Consider the following 26,821-nt stretch of genomic DNA (forward strand, 5'->3'; position numbering starts at 1 on the left):
ACAGCCTTAGTTAGATGTAGATAGGAAAATAAGAAGCAGTGAAGAATATGCGTGAGATCTGAGCTCTCTGAGGAACTGCCCCAGTGAAAAGGTCAGTCTCTGTCTTTCCCTTGAATCCCCAAAGCTATTTTAAATCACAGCCATACCCTCTAACAGCTAACATAAAACTCTTACCTCTTCCTCTCACAAAATCTGTTCTTCCTTTGGGTAAGAATTGAACTTGAGAGACATTTGGCTCTCAGCAAATTTCCAGGGGGCTAAGATCTACCTAGAACCCAGTGAATAGATTTCTGGCTAGGGTGATGAACATCTTAAGTTTCTCCTGTGCTCTTAGAACGTGACCCATCAGATATTGCAAAGATAAGTACAGAACTTAATTTCCAGGAACAACTAAGGAGGACAAATCCCTTCATGTATATAGAGGCCAAATTATGTTCTTCATCCATAAAATAATCCCTTAGCCTCACCACATAATTGTTCCAGAAAGATTAAACAGTAATCACAGAGACAATTTTAGATCTCCTCTAGTTCAATGATACTTTAGCTGGCAAGCACATTTAAAAAAAAAATTATGGGAAACTACAAAATAAAAATAAGTAAAAGTAATAGTTTTAGAATAAACATACCTAAACTCAAATTTATAATAATTTTTATAGAGAGATTACAAAGTTTAAAATCAGCACTGATTTCTAAGTATTTTTTCTTTTATCTTGGCCACATATCAAAAAGGAAATCCAGATTTACTCAGATTACAAATTGGTAGTGAATAAACTTTGAGGACTTTACAGTGTACTCCTAAGATACTTACAGTATCTCTCCTTCTTTGTTTCTTTTTTCATTTTTCTTTCCTTTGTCTTTCTTCCTCTCTTCCTTTCTTTTCTTCCTTCCTTCTTTGCTTCTCCATTCCCTCCCTTCCCTCCTCACCTTTCCTCTCTCCTTCCCTTCTTTTAATTTTATTTCTTTCAACATATATTTATTAATTGCCTATTACTTACCAGCCCTTGTTAATAATTCCAAGTAGAATTACCATCATCTAACATTTTAGAATTTCTTGTATTCCTTATTAAAAATATAAAATTCAGAAAAAAACACCTGAAACTTAAAATGAGGCCTAAAATATTTATAATATGATAACACCATGGATTTTTGCATGTTTACTTGTTCTTGCATAACCGACTCTGATACCACTAAAAGAGCAATCACTGAGCAGATGTGCTGAAACCTTCTAAGCATTTGATTGAACATGACACACTTTCGCTAGAGTACTGTGCTTACTCATATAATTGTCTGTGGGCAGACTTTCTCAGGAATGAATTTAAAATAAATAATTGTGCAGGGAAATAATCTTGCAAATAGGAGGCACCTTTAAAAAATGTTTAAATATAGGCACAGAAATAGCAGGTGTCACTTTATTACAAAGTCTGATACATATACTCAAATGTTTCCATTGTGTTAAAATTTTGACATTTAATATGATTGATTATGTCCATTGATTTACAATGCATTTTCATACTGAATATTATAATAAAAATAGATCTTTAAGTCAATATTTTGTTTTACTAGGATGACCAACTGTCCCAGTTTGTCTGGAACTGAGGGGTTTCCGGGGATGTGAGATTTTCACGGTGCTATGGACAAATTGGGATGACTCGGTCACCTTTTTTACACTTTGGCATCAGCCAGTCCCAGGAAACACAGTTTTATAAATCACTGTGCTGAATTCTGCATCTTAATAAGGCTATGATCAAACACAGCAGTTTCACCTAATCTGGTAGGTTCTAATTATGGGTATGCTTTATAATCACCTGGGGAGGGTTTTAATAGTTTTGATGCTCAGGCCCCACCTAAGGCCAATGAAATGAGAATCAATCCATTTTTAAAGACCTGGGTGATTCAAAGGTATAGCCGAGCTGGGAATCACTGCTTAGTTCCTGGGCTCCTCTGACCACCAGTTCACATGGGTCAGGCCCAGTGTGGCTTTAGTTAGCAGGAAGAGGGCAGAGCAAGGGCAGAGTGAAGAAATAAATCCTGCAGGCATGACTGGAGCAAATCCTATTGTGCCACTTACATGAACTTGCCCACTTGTGGCACGCTGTACGGATTTGGGCCCTGGTTTTCTTTGCAAAGCCTCCTACTGTCCTCCTCTCCAGCTCCACTCTGGGCTGTGAAACTGGATGTTGAAATGAGATCTGCATTTTGTAAACTGTTCTGTAGACTGAGAATTTTGGGGTTGAGATTTCAACAATTAAAAGACATAGATTAAATGCGTCTAGAGAAAAATGATTATTACTTGTTGAGCTCTATACCTCCCAGTGCCATGAACATGGTGTTCAATCTATGCATGGAATCATCGGTGATGCCCTTTTACAGTTTTTCTTAACCAGAGAAATGAGGAGGCTCGTCCAAGGAGTCCTTCCATTTATTCAACAGTCATCAAGTATTTATTATCTGTCTATTTGATTCTGCCTTCATGGGTTTCACAGTCTCATAGGGAATATTAACAAATATATTAAGGCAGTGATTTCAATTGGATAAATGTTCTAATTTGTCAGTGAAATACTTTATTATTAACCTTTATATAGTATAAACTATGTACAAAGCAGTCTTCTTAACACTTGTATTAATTCATTTATTCTGTTACAAACTTATGACTTAGGTGATATTGTTATCCCCACTTGGCAGGTGAGGAAATGAGCATGCGGAAGTTAATTAAAACTGCCAAGGTCACAAAGATAGTAACTGAGCAGGCTGGGTTCAAACAGAGGCAATATTACTCCCAGGTCCATGCCCTAAATCACTCCTTTATAGAACTTCCCATTAGAGTGGAAGTTGGCAGAAACACACGTTGAAACCCACTCTATGGCTTTACATAAGGAAAAGGAATGTAAAATTTTAGCTTTCATGTGCTCTTGCCCTCCAGGTTTAGAGACTCCTGGGTAAGTAGGAGCAGTGGATATAAGCCCCTGCATGGGAGTCCATGCAGCAAACTTTCTAGCTCCAAATCTTCTGTCTCATTATATTCAGAAAATCACTGTTTGGTCAGACTGGAAAGACTCCTGAACATGAGGTAGCCCCACCAATTCATTTACCAAATGAGAAAACAGCATTTTCAATGAATCCGGAAATGTCTCAGAAAATACAGTGAACCATGATAAGCTCTGCATAGAAAAGAGAGTCAAAGAATAAAAGAGAGGGAGAAAATAGGAGAGGTAATGAGAGAGGTGAAGGGATATAAGCTGCAAAAGAGATAGCCTACTGGGTCTTGAGTGGATGAACTTAGAATTGGACCTCATTCCCCAAACCAAGTGCTCCTTGAAAACTAAGTGCACCCACGGGGATTCTTCATGTGTGATATTAGCCCGTCTGTTGCCTACAATTGCCACACAGCTTGCACTCTGTTTTTCCTGTCCCTTTCCAAGTTCTACATCTGCTGCTTGCAAATTCTCTTAGAAAAAAAAAGTACTTGCCACTACATGCCAAAAAAACAGAAACAAAAACAAAAACAAAAACAAAACAACAAAAACCCCCCCAAGAAACAGCTCAATGCATCTGACAAAATTTTTGCCCCCAGAATTGCCAAAAATGTCGAATGTCAGGATCATTTTGGGTTCCATTCAGTAGCAAGAAGGCTCTTCTTCCTCTTTCTGTGACATACCTTGTCTCCAGGGACACATTCAGCTTTGCATATGCCCAGAGTTTTCATATCTTTCTAAAGATTGTTTCCATATGATTTTGACAGTCAACTCCCTTTCTACACTGGGGACCAAAAACTAACCCAAGGTATCTGGCAGGTATCTAGCTCTTTCTTCCAATTAAACTCCTCTGTTCTTATTCCAGTTATAGAACAAAGTCTTGCATACATATGAAGAGAAAAAAAAAAAAGATATTCCCCTGGGCTGAGGACTGGGATGGAGCCTGAGCAGGGAGAGTTTTAGCTGATGGGAGAAAGGAGGAAGGCAACAGACAAAAATGACTTGTTACAACAGTGTAGAACCAGTAACATGAAGAAGAAAGAAATTGAGAAAGGAATATTGCTGATTTTCAGCTAAGCCTGAATGAAAGTGATATAATGATACTAGGTTTTTCACTTTTTCAAGTTAATTCCAATTTCTTCTTATTTCTTCAGCAAACCTCTATGAGATAGGTATTGAAAGGTAATATTTATTCCTCTTACACAGATGAGGAATTTAGATCCATTTATTGGTCATCTCATCTACATTGCCTTGGTAAATACATAGCGAATCTTATATTAAATAGAGCTTAATAGTTCTGAAGATTGAACATGTCCTCCAGAAATTAACATCCACTACTACAGATAGTGTCCTCCAGTAAATTGCAACACTGACTACCCAAAGCATCAAAACTCAGGCAGAACATTTGTTGATAATTTATAAAAATTCTTTCTGAAAAGACTCTGGACAGAATGTTAGTCAGCAAGTAAGTGAAAGAACCCGTTTCACTCTCCAGGAATTAAATGGCTATTGAGTTCACTGAATTTTCACAGCAGATCAGCACAAAATCATTTGTTCCACACATTCCAGTCATTTGTGCTACCTTTGAATATGTGTTGCTCCATGGCTCTCAGTTCAAAAGCCCTTAGCCTCACTTTCTCTTGCCTACAGTCTGGCCCTTTGTGAATAAAGCACAAAGGAATATAATGAAAGCCAAAAATACCAGTTGGCCTCAAGGTTATGTCAATATAACCTCAAATTCTAATTTGGAGAAGACCGCATAAGAGTAAGAGAATGAAATATGCACAATGTCTATAGGGAACACTATTTACTGAACAAAGCAATTCGTCTTCTGTGTGTCTGGGGTGGGGGTGGGGAGAGGGAACATATGGGTTTCTCTATAGTGAAGCAAAAGTGTTAATCAAGATTTCATAAGGAAAGTCAAATGAAGAGCTTCCTAGGTTTCTGAGCTCTTTCCTCTGGCTGTGAAGGAATGCCAGGGTTTGCCAAAGCAAAGGTGAATCTTGTTGAATTACAGTTTTCCATTTTCAATGTGTTTTAAGTAACTTTTTGGAAGCAGAAAGACCATTCCCATAGACTTAAGCAGACTCCATATATCTCAAACCTGTATCTTGGCCCATTAAGCCAGATCCCTGATTCTCTGCAGTGATTTTTGAGAATATATATGGTGTGAGAGATTATAATTAAGAGGAGATATTTATTTCCCCATTGCACATCTTCTAAAAAGTAAGTGTTTTTCTGTGATGAGGAAAACAATGTATCACTGTAGAAAATTTTGGAGAAAGGAAACCATAAAGAATGTGATTAAAACCACCTCTTATATTTCCATACACTAGATAATCCAACATTAGTTTTTAATGTATTTCATTCCAATTTCTCTTTACATCTCTCACCTGTACTCATATACACCATCCTACATGTATGAGTTTCGATCACATACACCATCCTACGTGTATGAGTTTCAATCCAGCATTTTAAAATGTAATCTCTCCTGAGCCAGTTTCTATATCATTGACTGCTTTTCAGCAACATGACTTCATATTATATTTTAATATGGTTGTATCATAAATTAAAACTTCATAGCATTTCAAATTCTGTATGACTTCACCAGCAATTGGCTCACTTTTCCCACAGAGTCCTTGTTCTAAAAAAGGAGGGGGCAGAGAGTTTTGCCTTCTAAGGTAATACAGAGGCATGGAAGGCAGCCAACCTTGTCTTGGGAAGTTGGGAGATAGGAAAGCAAAAGGTAGATCCTGGTGTTGCCAGAGTTCTCCAAGCCCGATATCCAGTGGTCAAGCTGAAGAAATGGGGAACATACCAGAATTTCTGGAATTGCTGCAACTGCCCAAGAAGTCCCATCCAATCAGACCACAAAATCATTTCTAATGATATTTAAGCTAAAGAAGAAATTGAAAAAAGATTGTGCCAAATGACAGTCAATATTTGAATCCAGTAGAGGAAATTTAGAGCCACAAAACTGCTACCTCTCTAGAATCATTCTTTTATTGCATTAACCACAAGTAAGATGACTCCATATTTACCACAATTAAATTATTTGGGATATTTTATTATATTGATTCAGGGTTCACTGTATTTTAAATAGCCTCAATTTAATCAGAAATTGAGGTTAAAAATCATTATAAATGATGGGAGTGTATTAACATCCTCATAATACCAAGGTCTTTGTGCTTCTAAAATAAGAGAGTCCTCAAGATTTTTAGAGGAATGAATGGCCCCACGTGGAGGCTCCTGTCCCTTGGAGTCATGCAACTGTCTCAAGCCTTATTCATAGAGAGTTTCAAAATCATATTATAGAAGCTAAAATAATTATAACTTTCAAAGTCTCCCATTTACATTAGTTTTCTAAAACTATGGGCAAAATGATCATGAGGAGACAGTATCTTGTCTGGTAAAGTTGCCTAATACTAAGATTAATAAAACAACCCCTAAGTTGTTTTTTATGCTTCACAGATGCAAACTTTACCTGATTTTAAAGAAAAGTTCTCAATCACTGGAACAAAAGCAAGAATAAAGGAAAGCCTTTTGCGGCAGATGGCTTGATGAGCTTTTACCTTATTGCCCTTATGTCATATGGACAGGGATCAGGAACATTTGCTTGTTTCTCACCTGAGTTATTAGTTCTTCTTATAACTAATGTATAGCCATCTATGTAAGAATCTATGAATTTTCCTTAGGATGAATTCCTAAGACTCGTGATCATATCAGAGTTGAGAATAATATAAAGTACACTAGCATGCAGCTTTCCCCTATGACATGATGAAAACATAAGAAACTTTGTTTAAAACTGTTAAAATTGTGTATTATTGTAGAATTAGCTCAGGAACATGTTAAGAATGCTATCAAAAGTGCCAAGAATACTCAAAAGTTGTTGACTAAACCTGGGCCTCACAGAAGGTTCCTGTTCTTATTCTTTACGCCATATTTCCAGAGCTGGTCAGGAGACAAAGTCTATACAGATTTAGCCATCAGTTTATTTTCATCTAACAGACATTAGTTAAGCATTTACTGTACCTAGTAGCACAATTCTGGGTGTTGAAAGCCTGAAGATAGATGCCTAAAATGTGGTTTTATCTTCCAGTGGTTAAAAATCAAACAGAAGAAATCACATAAAGCTTTGCATTTTTATTAAGGTGACAAGATGAATGGCAATGGGATATATTCAGAGGTTCAGAGAAGGTGGGGACTGCTATGAATTAAAAGGGTCAAGGAGGCTTTTTTTAAAGGGAAGGGATTCAGGTTTGGATTTAAGGGTGGTAGGTGCATGTCCTTGTTATTCCTTTCCTGTAAATGTGAGGGAAAGGGAAAGCCTTGATAATAAATTATAAAACTATAACTACAGAGTTCTTGGCCTCCAGAGTATGAACACCAAATAAGTTGCTTTTCCATACCTCTCTTACATTAATTCTGTAAGAGTGCGTATTTTCTAAATAGGATTCCTCTCTGGAGAGTTTTGTTAAATGAACTGTGTTATGACAGTAGGGTACTATATCTAACGTAAAACAAAAATCAGTATATTTTAAAAAGAAACATCTTAGAGTGATTTTATTTCATAATGATGGTCCTTATTAGTACCTTTGCATGCTTATTAATACTATTTAAGCAGAGCACTAGGCTCATCTTGCCTTCAGTAGGGATAAAGGAGTCTGAAAGACAAAGATGAGCAAGGGGAAAATGTGTGTGAGTGTGTGTGTGCATGTTTGTCTTGAGGGAAGACAGAGAGATGTGTGTATCAAGGTCAGGAGGTTTATGCAGAGATGACAAATAAACTTGAGTTACAAGTATAGAAAGTTTAAGGGGTCTAATTGTGTCTTAGTTCTGTGCAGAACTGCAGCAACATTCAGTGGCACTTTGGATCATGGGCAAGGAGTATCTCTCTCTTTCCCTCTCTCTCTCTCTCTCTCTCTCTCTTTAATTACATCAGTTGCAGGTTTACAGAAAATCATACAGAAAGAGAGTTCCTATACACTCCTCTGCAGACACAATTTTTTCTATTATTAATATTTTTGCATTACTGTGGTAACTTTATTACATTTGATGAAACAATATTATTTTAATTTTACAGTTTGCTAGAATCTATATTGACATTAAGGTTCACCTTCTGTGTTGTATGGTTCTATGTGTTTGTTTTGTTTGTTTTGTTTTAAATTTTTGTTCTGGTAACATATATACAACCTAAAATTTCCCATTTTATCGACTTTCAATTATACAATTCAGTGGTATTAATTACATTCCTAATGCTATGCCACCGTCACCACTATCCATTACCAAAACTTTCCATTACCCCAAAAAAAAGCTCCTCCCCAATTAAGTGTTAACTCTCCATTCCCTCCTGAGGAGGCCCCTTACACCTCTGCCCATCTCTTCTGCTTCATGTGAATCTTATCATGCGTCCAGTGGGCTTCATATTAAGGCAGTCTCAATAAATTATTATAAATTACTTACCTTTATATTGCTGAAGAAGTGCCCTCCTCCTAATTCAGCAACATCTTAATTCTAGATAAAGATCAGGCAATAAAATTAAAAATTAGGAGAGCTCAGAAAACATGTGTGCTTGGCCAAAACAGCAAAAGCATTAATTCCTCTGAGTCAGAGGCTTAAGAGACTTTGTTAACTGGCCAACTTGTGTCCAGGGTCTATTTCATAATAAATATTCAGTCTGGAAAAGAAAGAAGGAAAGAAAACCAAGTTTCAAAACAAGGTCACTCTACATGCATCCCACTTTCTCAAAATACACCCTGAAAATGGCTTCTTTGTGGAGAAAGTCATGTGGTCTAAAGATCCTGGGCCTCGGAGACACAAAAGCTTGGAATCCAATCCCTCTTCTGTATCCACTCACAATTATATTAAAATATGAGGATAATAACATGTAAGATGTCTTAGACAATATATGCTTCCCAAACACAAATTAAGTTAACAATAGCTAACTTTTCTATGCTCTTTGTGATAAAAAATAATCTAACAATTTCCATGGATTGATTTCTTTAGCCCTTAGAGCAAATCTTGATGTAGTTCCTATAATGCCCATTTTACAGACTGGAAAGTTGAGGCATGGAGAAATTAAGTATTTGTACCAGAGTTATAGAACCAGGAAAAGGCAGAGCCCAAATTCAAGTGAGGCAGTCCTACAAAGACTAAACTCCTATATACTATGCTCTATTCAATAAATAGTAGCTTTCAGTAGTATTATTACTACTTTTAGTTTTCCTCTAATGCCAGGATATTATCTCATGGAATCCTCTTCTTAATCAAACATTTATAGAGATTCTTAATTTAACACCTCCCTTTAGAACATCACCTTTTAATGATTATTTATTTGAGGGGATTCCCTTATGTTAAGATTTTTTTGCACACAGTTACAGATACTGTCCAAATTCTCCCGAGATTTAAGGTTTAAGTCAAACATATTTAGCTGTCAACATGTCAATTTTTCTATAACTCTAGGAAAAAAAAATGATATAGGTAAAATTTAGCATGTAATATAATCTGTCTAAACAAATGCCAGTGGCCTAATCCCCCTGCCCCCTAAGCTTGTCTTGCTTTTTAAATGTGTACTTTCCTTTGCAACAAGTAAAGCAAAAATTGTGGCTGTTCCTTTTTTTTTTTCCTCTCTCTTCTACTTTCCCCCTCCCTGTGAGACTGAACTAATAAGCACAGTAGCATGCAATTCTTGTCACTTATCATGTATTTAGGTATTGATCCCAATTGTCTCAATCTAGCCAATATATCTCTTAAGTAGTATGCATTTCTTTATCTGGGAAGAGTTTTAGAAAACAAGCCTTCCTTCTTTTTGTAGCTTTTTATTTGAGAGCTTATTTGAAATAGCATAAAACAATTCACCATCAAAGTTTCTAGAAAATCAATGCATAGTTTACCTCCCTGTCTCTGCCTTCCAGTTTTTATTATATATTACAATGGCTTTATTCCTATGAGAAACAATGTGGCATTATTTCCATTACTTTCTCTATTTTGCAGCTAATATTTCACCTTACTGGAATGATACTGAATACTAGGAGCTTATCTGGACTCCTTTTGCATTGATTTGTGCATTTATTCATTCAGAATATTACACAGCCTTTAAAAAGAATGTGGTTGATCTACATACACTGACATGAAAATGTGCTGAAGATATATTAAGTAAACAAAGCAAGTTGCAACACAATATGTACACCAGGATCTGATTTTTGTTTTAAAAAACACTAAGCAAAACAACTCCCTGTGTGTGTCTGTCTATAGAAAAATTCTGCAAGGATATATCCCAAAATGTTAACATTAGTTAGCTTGGGTTAGAGCAGTGGGGGGTGGGGGAGATTCTTTGTTATTTATACATTTTTTTGTATTATTCAATTATCTCCTCCCTCCAAAACTGGTTTTACTATAGTAATTGGAAATATATAGTTTATAGTGTACCTATTATTATAAAATTCCCTGGGTATACAAAAGCCAATGGGAGATTTATGGATTTGGCAATCTTAAAATCTAACAGATGGGATTGGACAAGTAAAATAAATAATTATAATAGAAAGAGAAAAATGTAATGAGTTCCATAAAAGAGGTGCAGATATATTTGAGTTTAGGGGAAAATTACATCTCCTTGAGAATATCAAGGACATAATAACAGTGAAAAGGCATTGAAGTGGGAAAGAAAGGAATTTAATAGGCAAATTTTTCAAATAGGATGGAAGTATGTCTTTTTTTTCTTTGTCTTACCAGTGCCAAATACATGGTTGCTGCTCAATAAATATCAGTTGCAGGAAAGAAGAAAGAAAGACGTGAAATAATATTGGAATGGAAGATAACAGAAGTTAAGATCTGGGCATGCTGTAGAGATTTCTTGTTTCATGGTTTAATTTATTTGAGGGAGCCTTATGCTTCTGAATTGGTGCCCTGTGGTGGGTAGGAAACGAGGGTACCTCACCATGACCTCAATTTTAGAGAAGCCTGTGGACATCTGCTTTTATTACTGGAAAGGTACTAATCTCATTCCACCCTTACCATGTCAGCAATGAGAAAACAAGACTGCATAGGGGTGAAATCTCTCCTCTAGTCTTACAGATAACTAGTGCTACATTTAATGCTTGAACCCAGGAGTTCTACCCAAAGAGTTTTCTTCAATGCATATGACCCCAGGCAGATAGCTTGTCAAAAGGTATGGGGCTTGAAGTGCATTTAAATATGGAGCGTATTAGGGAACAGTGGATAGCTCCCATTGAATAGACCATATAAATTATATTGGGAAGTTATAGAAAAAAAAATCCATTAGGAGCCATTTAAGAAGGTAATAATGAGTAGTATACTGATCAAGACACTGGGGGTGGGGAGCTGATGGGGCAGGGAAGAGAGCTTTGTTACTGCAAAGGAGAGGCTAAAACCTGGGTATAATTGTGCCTAAGTGTCTCCCCCTGAATACCTCTTTGTTGCTCAGATGTGGTCCTCTCTCTCTAGCTAAGCCAACTTGGCAGGTGAACTCACTGCCCTCCCCCAACTTGGGATCTGACTACCAGGGGTGTAAATCTCCCTGGCAATGTGGGATATGACTCCTGGGGATGATTCTGGACCCGACATTGTGGGACTGAGAACATCTTGCCCAAAAGGGGGATGCAAAATGAAACAAAATAAAGTTTTAGTGGCTGAGAGATTCCAAATGGAATTGAGAGGTCACTCCGGTGGGCACGCTTATACACTAATAGATAACCCTTTTTAGATTTTAGTGTATTGGAATAACTAGAAGTAAATATCTGAAAGTAACAAACTGCAACCCAGTAGCCTTGATTCTTGAAGACGATTGTATAACAATGTAGCTTACAAGGGGTGACAATGTGATTGTGAAAGCCTTGTGAATCACACTCCCCTTTATCCAGTGTATGGATGGATAGAAAATGGGGACAAAAACTAAATGAAAAATAGGGTGGGTGGGGGGGATGGTGTGGGTGATCTTTTTTTACTCTTATTTTTTCCTATTCTTCACTTTTTCAGATACAAGGAAAATGTTCAAAAAAAATAGATGGGGTTGATGAATAAACAACTATATGATGGTAATGTGAACAACTGATTGTATAGTTTGGATGATTGTATGGTAGGTGAATATACCTCAATAAAATTGAATATAAAAAAAAAGAAGAAAGCCACTACTTTTCACCAAAATGAAGTAAAGTCACCAGGTTTAACCTCCTACTGAAACAACTAAAAAAATGGACAAAGTATAGAAACAATAGTATTTAAAAATATCAAGACATTGGATAGTAAGCAACAAAGAGCAGTGATCATTGACAGATAAAAAGTAATAGGAGACCTAAAATTGCTCCAGCTTACTGCCTGCAGAGATTTTCCAGCCTCTGGCACAAAGAGGGGAATTCATGCAAAGTTTGGGCATCTCCTTGAGTTGAGAAAGAGTTGAAAGTGTAGAGAAATCAAGGGGGCTAGAGTTCAGAGGGCAGATTATCAGAGAGGCAAGAGAGAGAGAGAGAGCACACCAGTGATATGCAGTTTCCCCCACAATTCTTCAGCTGAGTACTGATCAGAGGAAATAATATCCAACTGCTTTTAATTTTTTTGCATCTATTCAGTCTATTTAAAGGTTATTGACCTTTAATTCCTTTGGTAATTTGGCCAGAATAACTAAATTATTTTAATTAATTAAGATCAAATTTCCAAAAGACTCGTCACTGGATGATTTGGTAGGGTGTGGCCAGGAGAGGAGGAAGACTGCAAAGGTGAGCACCTCTTAGGAGAACATGCCTATTACAATGGACAAAATGAGCAGTGGTGCAGGATTTAACCAGCATAGTGGCAGTGAGAGGGGACAAGCTGGAATGAATAGAAAGATGCTGAAATCACACACACACACTTATTTTTAATTTGTCATATCTTTTTATTGACAAAGCATTAGCCAAAATGCCAACTGTTGTTAAGTAGGCCATGGTTGCCAGCAACAAGGAGACAGTCTTGACTTCTGCTCCAAGACTGTCCAAAATGGTCTTTCCTGGAACATTATTTCTGGAGACAAGGTGAATAAGCACTTGGATCAAATCTATTGAGTACTTTGAAAGCTTCCAGGGGACTGGGAGATGACTGCTAAGCTTTCCAGAGCTTCAGGAGAAGGACAGCCGCCCCAAGAACCCAGGTCACTCCCTCAGCAGAGGGTTTTGGGGAGGCAGAATTCCTCGCCACATTGTCTAGAGTAGGTTTTTGTTAATAGAATCAGAAAACTTAAGGATATTTCAGCCTGTGAGTTTCTCAATGCCAGAGGCAATTTCTTTGCCTCCTTTCCAATGAAGATGAAAGAAAAAAAAAAGTATCTGTGTTTTGCAAGTGAATGATGAGAGCAAAATACCTTCTTAAGATTTTGGTCCAAATATTTAATTTTAATCTAATTTAACTATTAATAATGAAAGCTTAAACTCTTCCCCAGCTACTGATGCAATATTCCTTTTGTTTATGATAGATTTATCTTTTGACAGTCACTCCTAACCACCTGTTTAAGGGGAACTAACATTTACTGAGAAGGTAAAAGGTGCTAGACATAATGATGTGTGCTAATTACTTAAAGTACTGCATTTAGTACCTAAGGCAGCCTTAAAATAATCCTATTTCAGGTAAGAAAACTGAAACTCAATAAAGTTAAGTACATTGCCTAATAAGCAATATGCCAGAGTTTGGATTAAAATCGGGTCTGTCTTTTCTCTGGAAGTAGAGAAGGGTAAGGGGGTGAGCCACAAACTTCAGGGCCATGTGCCTAAGTGCTGTAGATCTGACCTCATAGGTCCATTTTCCATGGGTTTTGATTATCGGTGGCCATGCTGCCCTTGACTGGAAACTAAATATGTTCTTCATTAGACTTAAGATACTAATCCATATGAACATTCCAAGGACCTCTCCAGTTTGGGGAAATAATTTTGAAAACAACTGCCTTCATTTTGACACACACCCCATCTTCTCATTGGAACCAATTTCAAAGGGTGGAACACAGTTTACATCAGAATCTATGCTGTAACATCCCATTTAAATGAAATGGATAAAACCTCTCTTGGGGCAGGCCAGGAAGTTTTGTTTAAATGTTTCCTAATACTGCTTTAAAGCATCCCAATAATACAAGGTAACCCAACTGTAACCAACAAGTGAGTTCTTCAAATTGCATTTTCTTTAGCAATTTGATGCTTTTTGCTTAGCGGGGGAATGGAAGGTAATCTAGAACACTGGTTAAGGGTAGCTATGGGTTTGGAAGTCAAGCACCTGAGACTTGTAACCCAGTGCAGTCGTTTGTGTGACCATGAGCCAGTATTTTAAAATCTTCAGGCATCAGTTTGCTCCTCTAAATTCAGGGGGAGAAAATAACCTGCTTGCAGAGATGCTGTGAGCAGAAAACATTACAAATGTGCAAGGCATCTAGCCTAGCACCTAGCATTTAGTCATCGGATGCTTCCTACACTCAAGGAGTGAGCTAAGACTTCACATGTATTGCCTCAGAGAGCAACTCGAGGAGGTAGATTCAATTTTACTACCATTTTACATTTAAGAAAACTGAGACTTACAGAGGTTTATATAACTTTTGCCTAGAGATACATGCTTTGAACAAGATCTGAATGCAAGCTCATGTCTGTTCTCGATACCTGAGCTCTTAAGAACACTCCTGTTCATTTTGCATATTTTATTACGAGGAGGTAAGTACTTGCGTAATTGCCAATCTAGGAAATTACTAACAGAGGCTCTGAGAAGTTGACTTGCCTAAGGTCATGAGGTTAGTAAGTGATGGAATTGGGGTTGGAACCCAGGACTGTCTGATACTATCTTGTCTTTAGTACTAGTGTCTCTCTCTCCTTTGCTGCCTTGAAGACGTCATATAAATATTCTCTATACTAGAACCTATATATATTAAGGATTCTTTACCCAACACAGATCCCACAGTCCCTACCAAGCATTAATCCCTTTAGTTTTTCCGCATTATCTATGGGGTGAAGCCAAACATCTTTGTAGAGTTCATCTGGCTCTGTCTGATCTGAATCCTGCCTGCCTGTCTAGCCTCATCTCTTGGTGTACTGTCTGCCAGTGCCCTTGTGTACATGCTCCAGCCCCAATGCACTGCTTGAAGTTCCCCCATGCTTGCCTTGTTGTCCCAGTTCTCTCTGCATTGGTTCACACTTGGAAGGTATTTATCTACCTGGTCCACCTGTTGGCCTCCTATTCATCTCTCAAAGCCCTTTCTGAATTACTTCTAGTTCACAAGTAAAACTGACTGGCAATCTGAGTTCTGCTTTCAGGATCCACCGTGGTGTTTGCTCCAAGGCTATGTTTCCCACAGGCTGTTCCCAGTCAGTATCTGCTACTTGTGTAGGCCCATTCCTCCAACACGGGACTCTGCTAATGGGGATCTTTGGCTCTATGACTCCCCATCAGCCTAACTGAAGCTTTATTGGAACTGTGCTGCCATCCCACGGTTTTCCCATCCAATCGTCCTTCCTTCTATCCTCCTTCACATGTCTGAGGCTTTTACCATGGTCTGAAATTGCTTGCCTCCTCTCCTACCCCTTCGCCTTTATCATCCGTAGGCCTTTTCCCCCTGTAAATTTTTTACATGTCTAATCCCATCTTGGGGTCTGCTTCTTGAGGGATATGAACTAGCATAGCCACATGGGTGCTTTGCTCTATTATGTGCACACATTAAATATAATAGTGCATTCATTATTTTACTTATTTCTCACTCCCAATTAGATTATGAGCCCCTTAAAATCAGGAAAACTGTTGCATTACTGCTTTTAGTTTTAGTACTTGGTATACTGCTTAGCACTGAGTGGGTATTTAATGAACATTTGGATAAACGAGTGCTAAAATATAAACTTATCTAACATGCATTTATTTAGGTCAAAACAAGTGAAACTATGCATTTAGGTAACACTGACAATCAATGTGAAGATACCGGCAATGCAGCTTAAGGCCATTAATGCTAGGTTTGTGTCTCATGGTGTTATCATTTGTCTGCTACATGCCCAGAATATTTTCTTGAGTTCAAATGAGTTGCCGTGCTTACGAACTTAATTTAACCAAACTGGAAATCTCAAAATCTCCCTGAATATCTCTCATCACTAAATGAAGCAGCCTTGATTAATCACTCTGAACATTTCAAAATATTCTGTCAATTAACCTATATTTAACATAAGCATGCATAAACTCTCTATGAGAACATTCATTGGTAGAACTTAACTCCTTTGTGCCTTCGTTTGCTCAGGTCTGCCTCACCTCAATTATATTTTTAGGAATATTATGTTTATCTGCCAAAAAGGACACCCTAACTGACTCAAATTAATCCATGGCTTTTTCCAACTGATCTATATAATACAGAATTAAACTAAATCATATAATATGCTTACCGTGATATCAGGCACTTAATATGTGTTCAACACATGTTAGCTACTGCCATGATTATGATTATAATGTTGATGATTTGTAACAAGTCCCTCCTTGGTGTGGGACAGGCATGTTCTACAATTGTTCCCTGGTTTGTTGTCAAGTAGTGAATTATCTGTAGGATTTCTTCACTTTTTTCTTGGATCTTTTTTTCTGTGACAGTTCAGAATCATTGTGGTGCTCTCATCCAAACGGAGAAAGGTCAGAGGGAGATTAAGTTTTTTCCTTGCCAGAGTAGCTGTTTATCAGGAGGAAACTAACTGTCAGAACTGGAGGAGGTTATAGGCCTGTTCATTCATCTTCCTCTCCTTCTGCCAACATGAGATAGCTACGGATGGAACATTCTTAAGTGATTCTTTTTAAGTGACTCAAGCAGTGGCACTTTCAATTAGATTGATATTTGTCATAACTATTTTATTGGTTCGTTTTAATCACAGTGAATTACTGGTATTATTCTCAAACATTACAAGGGATCAATACACAGAACTGATTTACAAAGAAAAGTGAATTGCTGGGGAGACTAAGTGCTTCTCAATTAACTAGTTACCATAAAGTAATCAGGTAATGGCAATTGTTAACCTAGTTACTCTGCTTTGTAATTCATTATTAGGCATCCAGATACTTGCTGAACTTCCTCAGTTAGGTGTAAGAGTGATCGGTTTTTTTTGCTGTGCTGCTGTATTGACCACAGAAGATGTTATCCTCATTTTAAATTAAAATTAGGTTTTGTGCTACAAAGCTGCCTATGTTGGCATTCCAGTTTTGCCACTTACCAACTGTGTGCCCTTGTGCAAATTACTTAATCTTCCTATGCCTCAGGTTTCCATCTTTAAATGGGGATGATTATAGTAGCAACCACACAGGCTTATTTGAAAATTAGTGAAATAATGCAGGTAGCACTTAGAGTGGTGCCTGATGCATAGTGAGTGCTTAAAAGTTAGGTATTTTTATTGACATTATTTACTTTATTAGTAGTAGTATAAGACATTTTCACCTGGCTCTGTAAATCAGGCAAATGTGACTCTCCTATTTTTAGGTATTAATAATACTTATTATGGTGGGAAATGTCTTAGTGCAGAATTCAAAGACCCAAGTTTAGTATTGGGTGTGCCACAAATAAACCATGAGCTAAGTCAAATCTCTCAATCTCTTATGTCAAAAGGATAAACTAATTTTTTAAGTGCCTTTATCTGAAAGAGTGAATCACCAATAAACCTTTCCTTCTCCAAAAGAATGACCTTTGTCTATATTAAGCAGACTGGGTTCTGTTTGGTGAGGAAAGATACAGATGGTGGTGATGATGATGATGACGATAACGACGACGATGATGATGATGATAGGGCTGAAGTTTACTCTTCATCTGACACTTGAGAAAACAGTGAAGGACTGGATTTGGGGACCAATCATCTTGACAGATTATTCATCAATCTGCTTGAAAGGACTGTATTTCTTCCATCAACAAAATATATTTAGGTTTCTACCTGAACAAAACCAATGGAAATCCCTGCCCTCATCAGCTTGCATGCTAATGGGGGAGAAGGAGACAATCAATAAAATATATGTGTTACAAGTTACTACGTTCTAAAAGAAAAATTAAGCAGTGAAAGGAGATAGGTGTACCAAGTGTGGTGTGTCCCAGTTTTAAATAAGGTGGACATGGAATCCTTCCCTGAGAAAATTATGAATTTCAATAAAGACCCAATAAAGGTGTGCAAGAGATTCACCTGCCTCAGGGGAAAAGTATTTTGGGGAAGAGGGAACAGCAGAAGCAAAGCCCTGAGGGTGAAACGTTGCTGAGATTTTTGAGCAACAGCCAGAGGCCACTCTGGTATGAACAGGGTGAGCAAGGAGGAGAGATCTGACAAATAATGCCAGGTCTGATCATATAAGATTTTATAGACAATTTTAGCCATTTTGACTTTTATTAAAATGAGATAGGAAGCTGGAGAAAAGTTTTGAACACAGAAAAGACAATCTGATTTACCTTTTAATAGAATCACTTTGAATGCAATTTTGAGAATAGACAAAAGGCAGAAATAGAGCAAATAAGGAATCCATTGGAAGAAAACAGAAGAGACCTTGTGGTGGCCTAGACCAGGATTTTAGAAGTGGAGATGGAGAAAAGAGGTCATATTTTGGATGTGTTTTGAAGTTGAAGCCCATGAGATTTATTGGCACACTTGATACAAGGTGTAGGAGAAAGGTTGGAGGATGACTCTGAGTTTTTTGGCTTGAGAAAATGGTGGGATGAAGTTGCCCTTACCTGAGAAGGAAGGGACTGTAGCAGAAACAAATTGATGGTAGTGGGGGGTTGAGTTTTGGACATAACTAAATTTAAATTGGCTAATATTGTCCAGTAGAAAGAAAAGTTTGCTAAATTGAGATATTTCTCCAGAACTAAATATTAGGATTACCACTACTTTTTTTTCCTTTTTCTTTCTCTTTCTCTCTTTTTTTTAAAAGAGAAGTTGTAGGTTTACAGAAAAAATCATGCATAAAATGCAAAATCCCCAAGTTCCTGCTAGTTCAATAGTTGTTTTGGTGGAGGGACTGATTCCTGGAGTTTCCTACTCTGCCATCTTCCCACTATCTTCTCAGCATTATGATTTTAAAAAGCTGTTATATTCTGTGAAAAGCCTGAAGCATGACTTTTTGTAAAATTAATATACTCTTGCATGAATAAATATATAAATTGTTCCCTGTAGGTTACTCCATTAGGTAGTTTTTAATTTCAGATAATTTTGCTTGGGCTATTTGTAACTTCCTTAAATGTAATGCAATGTTTGAATTTTGTCTCTTTCCTAGAAATGATTCTCTTTATTGTGAAGCTGCAAGATCACTCAGAGAAAGTGGATCCAAATAAGCTGGAACATCATCTGATGCACTGAATATATGTGAGTGCAATATAAATAGCTTTAAAAAAAGAAAGAAAAATCATCTCATATGTGATTTAAAGTGCCTTGGAATAGACTATGTTTATGAATTAATATGACTAATTGCTGGACACTTGGCATGGGCCCAGCTGTCCCTGGTGAATGTGGGGTTTGTACATGCACCTGTGACAGGGCTTCCTTTTTCTTCCAAGCACACAAATTGCAGCTTTGCCTGGAACTGCTTATCTCGCCTAACTGTTCTGCTTCTAGTAACACTTTGAAAGCCCAGTCTCTAACTGCAGCAGCATACATTTCCATTCACTGACTCTTATTGAACCCTTTATTTACTCTACTTTTATCTTTCTCTATCATCTTAGTCCATCAATTACTACACCTGGCTTCATTTGCTTGCCTGAATCAAAAATCAGCTAATTCTACAGGGTTCTAATCCTTTATTTCTCTATCAATTCTGTCACTTGACTGACTTACTTTGCCTATTGCCAAATTTACATTTATTTGTATAATTATTTTGTTACTGTCTCTTTCACTAGATGATAAGCTCCATGCTAGCATGGAACATGGCTGTTTTTGCTGACCATTTTATCCCCAGAACATATTAGAGCATATAGTAGACTTTTAACACGACATACAGCCTCACCATGCCTGGTCCTCAGTGGAGCTTGGCCACTTAAAATGTTCCAGCCAGTCCTTCATGGTTATTCAAAATCTCTATTCTTCTTGGGTCTCAAACCTCCCCTAGGCCTCCTCAGTTTCAGAAGATGACCTAGCCTCCTGCTTTATAGAAAAGGAGAGGCTATCTGACGTGAGCATCACTGATTTCTTTCTGCTCTGTACCTTAAATTGTCTCTGTATCTTTATCTATATTCTATTTCCTATTTCCCCAAATAACCCTGTATACTAGATTCTAATCATAACACTTGACATTTCTTTATCAACTTTATTAAATCAGCTCTCTCTTTCTTGATTTGCATGTCTCCATTTTCTTTGTTCTTTATGCTCAAGAAAAAGGAAATTTGTTTATGTTTTCCTTATCCTAGGAAAATTCAACTAACTAAAATCAAAATAAAATAATTCTCTTTCATCTCACTATTTTCCTAATTTTTTTCCAAGTTAGCCTCTTTTTCTTTAGCCATTTAAACTTTGCTAAGAAACTGTCAATAATTATTGATAAATGGTACATTCCATGAGAAGAAGCTTTTAAAAACTTGTTGTTCAGTATTTTTCAATACCTAACACAGTACCTGAAGATGGTGGGGGCTCAAAAAAATGCAATGAATTTTTTTTCACTACATGCTAAAATTTTACTTCAAGCACTGTTGAAATTATTCCCACCAAGGTAACCAAACATAATCACTCCCTCCTCTTATTCAATCCATACCAACTTTTCAAATACCTCTCTTTTATTCCATATTATAATCTGCTATTCACTGTATATATGCCTCATCACCCCATCAGAGTCTAAGCCTCTTGAGGTCAAGGCAATAAACTTGTTCATTTCTTTGCCCCCCACAACTCTTGGCTATGAGTATATAATTCAATAATTAGCATTGAATAATTAGAATTGATTTAGTATATTTATACCCAGGAGGACCCTCTAACATTGCTCTGGCCACATTAGTATTATCTTTGATAAAATATTTTGTCCCTAAAATAGAAATGTGAAAATGTTATAGGATAGCTTATTAAATCTTTTGAATAATTGTAATAGTATAGCCTATCAATCATTTCAAAACCATTGAAGGAAGAATTTTAAAAGCCCCTATACTGAGTGAATTATGACATTAATATATGTGCTTTACCTTTATGATCACTCTAGATAATTAGAAACATTCTGGACTCTAAAATGAACTTATTGTGTCTGTGCATGTAACCTGAGACAAATACAGCAAATAGAATATAAGTATAAATAAAAAATATAGAATATAAATAAATATTTATATAAATATAATTTATACATAATAAATATATACTATATTCTATGTAGATATAAAATATAGAATATAAATAACCCAAATAGAATATAACCCTGTAAGCTAAGATCCTCCCATAAAAAGTGTAGATGTAAGATCATAGTTAAATCTGCTAAATGAACAATTGCACACACACACACACACACACACACACAATCTCTTGTAATCACTTGACAAGAGAATGTCCATTGATTAAATTTATCCTATGGAAATAAAATCCTGTTCCAGGTTCTTTATGTAACTAACAAACCCATATGAGAGAGGGGAGAAAGGCCCAAACAAAATGTTGTAGGAACCTGAACAGAGCCTTTGGAATTATTCTACACTAATCTCCCCTCTGTCTTTTTTTCTGTCAGTCAAAAATAGGTTATTTATTTATTTATTTTTTGCCTTGTTTGATTCTCTTCTTCCTTTAGCGCCTGGGTTGTGTATATTTGCTCCAGGTCTGATAGTCTTAGACTTCATTTAGATACTGTTTCCTGTAATTTCCTATTGACTTCAGGCAGTAAAACCCAAGGATTAAATTTTTCCCACCACACACCTTGCTCAGACCGTTTGGGAAACCTTACAGTCAGTGGAAAGGTTCAAGCAAATTCAAACTGATTGGTGACTTGTGGGCCAAGTACTTTATAGTCTAATTAACTTTTCTATTTTCTAATTACTTGTGACTATATATAAACCGAAATAATTTATTAAAAAATATGGTGGTTTAATTTGTTTTTTCCACTCTGTAAAAAGCCTTGACTATGACCCATATGGATCATTGTTTATCTTAGGGGTATTTCATAAATCTAAATAGTACCCAAGTCAATAACATTTAAAAAATCTAGACTCAACAACTATTCAAGAGAACCCGATTTTGCATAAAGCCTTATTGATAATCACTTAATTTGGGAGCTGTCTTAGATACTAATTTAGTAACTTGGATATCTCTATGGTCTCTGCCTCCTCTGTAATTATTTGGCATATACATTAAGAAATTCCCTGAACAGGATGTATCAGAGACACTGATTCAGAAGGACCCCCAAATTCTAATGCATTCATCTCTGGGCTCTATTTAGTTGTTCAGCTGATCATCATTTGTCCCCATCCCCACCCCCCTGCCCTCTGTCCTGGAGGCTGACCCATAAGGACTAGATCAATGGGCTTCATGTTTATCTGCCTTCCAAGTGGCTTCAGCCAGTGGGGAGCCCCAGCAAGAGATATTAGGAAAGGACGAGAATAGGGTATTTATTTCTCAGGCTCCCTCTCTAAGAGATCAGGCTGGCTGGATCCCTTTGCTAAATACCTGCTTCTTTCAAAGCTACCTTCTCTGCATGAAACATGTAGACACGCTCTACGTGAACAGTTTCCTTTCCTCCTCCCTTCTGGTCTAGAGGTGGCAGCAGTGGTAACAGCCCCTTCTCTCTTACTAGCCCAGGGGTACTGCACTCTTCCTTGTGGTTTACCTACACCATGACTACATCTTTGTAAATAGTCCATTGTAAATAAGCCCCTCTCAAATTATTTTCATTTGAGTGTGTCATCTTTTTCAGGTTGGGATCCTGATTGGTTCGGTCATCCCTTTTTGAGTTAGTCATATTGACTATACATTTACAAAATGAAGACTAGTAGTGAAGAGCATCAAACTGAATGCAAATATTGAGGTAACAAGCATGGACTACATGCCAGTACAGAAAGAGGTCCTGGAAAACTATTACATTTTCAACATTTGCCTTTTTCTTTTACACAATTTAATTGGCCCCTAGAGCACCTTAAATAATTGAATTATTATTATTACCTGTGTGTAAGGCAGTTTTGGTCTGAAAGAAGAGGGACAAAAGTCAAACTCCAGGCGTCAAAAGTTAGAGTTAATTGAACTAAGCCGCAGGACGGCCCTGAGCCAGCAGTAAAAGGCTGCTCGAGAACCATGCAGATGGGTGGTGGGATTCTCTTTTTATATGGTCTTTTGTCCACTAGAAGCTTACATGGTATTTGGACATGTAAGATATGTGACTTTTGGCCAATAGGGAATTACAGTATTTTATCTCTTAGTGTTTGGCAGTGCCTGGTTTACAGATTCTGACAGGAGAGGTGAGAAAGTGAGGAAGTAACTTGTGGCATGAAATGGGAGAAAGGATGGGAGGGGACGATGGACTTTTAACAAAGGCAGTAAAGTTGTGGTGTGAAATGGGAAAGGAAGTGGGGGTAGGCAGTGATAAGCTTAGCAAGGACAATGAAGCAGTGAACGGAAGGGAGGAGGCTGCAAAGGAGGGGAGGAGACAGCAACAGATGGCCTGGCTTTACATCAAAAGAAATGGGAGAAGAGTCCAAGACCTAATACTGTGTATTTTCCGTTTTTTTCTGTGGATGGACAGCCCTGCAGTTGTACTGAATCTGCCAGGATATCCAAAACAAACTTTGACTCACTTAATTTTTATTTTTAGAAGGAGTTAGAAATTACCCAATGGGTATAGCTAGTAGTTGAGCAATTTTAGACTCAGTAGAGCCATAGAAAAGGAAGGGTTCAATTTGGTGTGAACAGCCGTATCTACCAAAAAGGAAGCCTGGCTATATTGGTGTTATTGGCTTTCAACAAGTCAAAGAGATTTTTTTTTTTAATGAATTGCTTATTCTTTAGCATTTTTAAAGAAGTGTCTAAAACCAACAAAAATAGATCTCTTCCATTTGAGAACTCAAATGAGAAATTTGTTTTATTATTCAATTATATAAATTAGCTTCTGCACACCTTTTTTGATGCCAAAAGCTTTATTATTTAAAATTGATACACAGCTTGTTAGAGCGCTGAAAGGTGAATGGTTAAAAAGATTCCTCTTGGCTGGATGGAGGGGCCCAGGCAGAAGCCTGTTTGCCAGAGGCAGTGTTTGAGGGTGAGCCTTTAGAAGAGATATGCCCAGCTGGCTGCGGGCTCGCCAGTCTGCAGAGGCTGGTCAGGTGGTTGCCCATCTTCATGATGAATTTCACTTCCTCATCCAGGAAATGACTCTTCAGGAAGTCACAGAAATGAGGATCTGGGTAGAGAACTCAGGGAATTCAGATCTCAAAGGCCCTGATTCAAGTTCTTCTCCATGTCCATTGTGGCTTCTGTGGCATCCGGGGTTTTACTCCACTTATCTTGGGACAACTTCAGCACATCCTGGAAGAAGGCACAGCCATTGCACTGATTTTCCCTCTTCAAGAAACACTAGGTGTCCTAACACTTCTTCTTTGCCAACTAGTGGAAGAAGTGGTCCAAGCCCTTCATGGCCACATCATCAATGTCAAAATAGAAACCCAGAGAAAAGTAGGCATAGGAGACCTGTACATGCAGGTTGAACAAGTGGTTGATGGAGATCTCCACTTCAGTGGAATAATTCTGCTGGATCTAGGAGCTCATGACTGGTCAAAAATGAGAATCTAACCACAAAAAAGGATGTTCGCAAGTTTGGAAGCAAGGGATGGCTGAACAGACAGTTGGAACTTGGAGGATGGCCTGAGGTCAAAGGGGGTATAGTCCCAGAATCTGTTCTGTCCACAGAGTGTTGAAGGAAGAGACAGATCTATGAGACCACCAGAGCATTGTCCTCTGAATACTTTTTAAATTCTGTGTTAAAGGAAAGAGGCAGTTCTTGACATTCAACTTAATGCTGTAGAATGCTATATAATCAACACACCTCAAAGTGTCTTTGCAGCATTTGAGTTTTTTAACTTTAGTTATTGCTTTTAAATTATAAAATAAATTATAGGTCTATTATGGAAAGTTTGGGAAATTGAATTAAAAGAGTTTATTACTCTAGTCTAAGAACTATTATAAATTTATTACATTTATCTCATTTTTCTTATTGTTATAAACTCAGTGCACAATTTTTGTATCTGTAGGCTAAGAATTTTTCCAAATTCCTACATAGTTTTTTATGATAAGTAATTTTAGATATTTTTGAAAAGTAGTTGTCACAAAGTAAATGTTTAATAAATGCTAGCTATTATTATTTAATGAAGTAAATACTTACAATGCATTTTAACTATATAGATTGTTTCAGTTATAATGATATTCTTTGGTATGTAGTATTTTAGTCTGCTCTTAACTAAAGCAAATAAACAAAGGGAATTTATTGGCTCATGGTTTTGAAGCTAGGAAATGTCTAAATCAACGCATCTTCAAGGCAATGCTTTCTTTTCAAAGACTAGCACTCAGGGGCTGACTGCTGGTGATCTCCGTCCTGGAATCTTCTGTCGCATATTAATGCACTTGGCTGCCTCTCCTGGCCCCTCCCTTCTCTTACAGTTTCCACTGACTTTTGTCTTCTTACTTCCTGTGGCTTTCTCTCTCTCTCTCTCTGAATTTCATTCTGCTCATAAAGGACTCCAATAATAGGATTAAGATCCATCCTGATTGAGTTGGTCCACACCTTAACTGAAATAATCTCATCAAAAACCAATGGGTTCACACCACAGACATGGATTAAGTTTAAGAACATGTTTTTCTGGAGTTCACAGCTCCAAACCATCACCTACAACAACTTCCATATAGTGAATGATCAAATTTCATCATTTCTAATATGTATACATTTTTTCAAAATTTCCCATATCTAAAATTGAGGAACATCTTATAGTAGTATAAAATAGTTTAATTTTCAGACTGTGTGTGTGATACACAAAATAACAGAGAGTCTTACAAGTCAATGATATTTTAATATTTTGCTTTCTGAGATTAGATTACCAGATATTGGATTTTTTGTGTGTGTTTGTGGCAATGGATTCTGACATCACTTACATGCTATCTGGAAGTCTTCTCTTTTTTTAGCCATGAAACTTATTACAAAAGACAAGAAATTTTGGATAGTAAAAAGAAAAGAAAGTGATTAATTTCACCACTTGAGGTATAGGGCTTTTAAAAAAATACCTTTACTACATTTCCTTTTTAAACTTCTAAATGTGGAAGTCATATATATTATAAGTCTACTTAAAATTTTACATTGATTCTTTACGAAAAATCATTTAAAGAAATGATGTCCCCCCCCAAGACATCTTCTTTTAAAAAATGAATACATATTGTACTAATACACATACCTCTTCTCCAAGTAGTTCACTAGAAATCAAGTTCTATGAGTAACACTGAAGTGAACTATACAATATGTCACAAGTATGCTTCCAAGTACTTCCCACTTGCAGGTGAAAACTCTGTTTATTTATAATAAAAGAAATTCCATTTTAATCAATATTCCCTTTTTTATTAATCCATTTTTGACCAACTGAACAGGCTTTAATAACATTTTAGGAAAGTCATCCATCTAATGAGTAATTCCAAAGAGAAAAGGGCTGGAATCCTTTCATTTCCAATTCACCATGTACCCAGTTGCCATATATATTTTACATGCTTGCTACTCTTGGAAACACCTAGCTTTTCTCTGTGTACTCAAGACATCTTTTTCAGCAATTTAAAAAAAAACTTATCTGTAGTTTTCATTGGTGACACAAATTTGAAAAGCAATCAATAAAAACACATTTTCTCACCTGTAGAAAGGACTAGATGTTTGATGTAATTCCTTAATGAGCAAAGCCTGCTGTATTATGGATATAAGCCAAA

General features: G+C 36.9%; 1 pseudogene; it reads right to left on the reverse strand.

Moving 5' to 3' along the window:
• Window positions 1-24,054: 24,054 nt before the first annotated feature.
• Window positions 24,055-24,631, reverse strand: LOC119536909 (annotated as a pseudogene).
• Window positions 24,632-26,821: the final 2,190 nt, after the last annotated feature.

The sequence above is a fragment of the Choloepus didactylus genome, chromosome 6 (genome assembly GCF_015220235.1).
Source record: "Choloepus didactylus isolate mChoDid1 chromosome 6, mChoDid1.pri, whole genome shotgun sequence".
Lineage (NCBI taxonomy): Eukaryota > Metazoa > Chordata > Mammalia > Pilosa > Megalonychidae > Choloepus > Choloepus didactylus.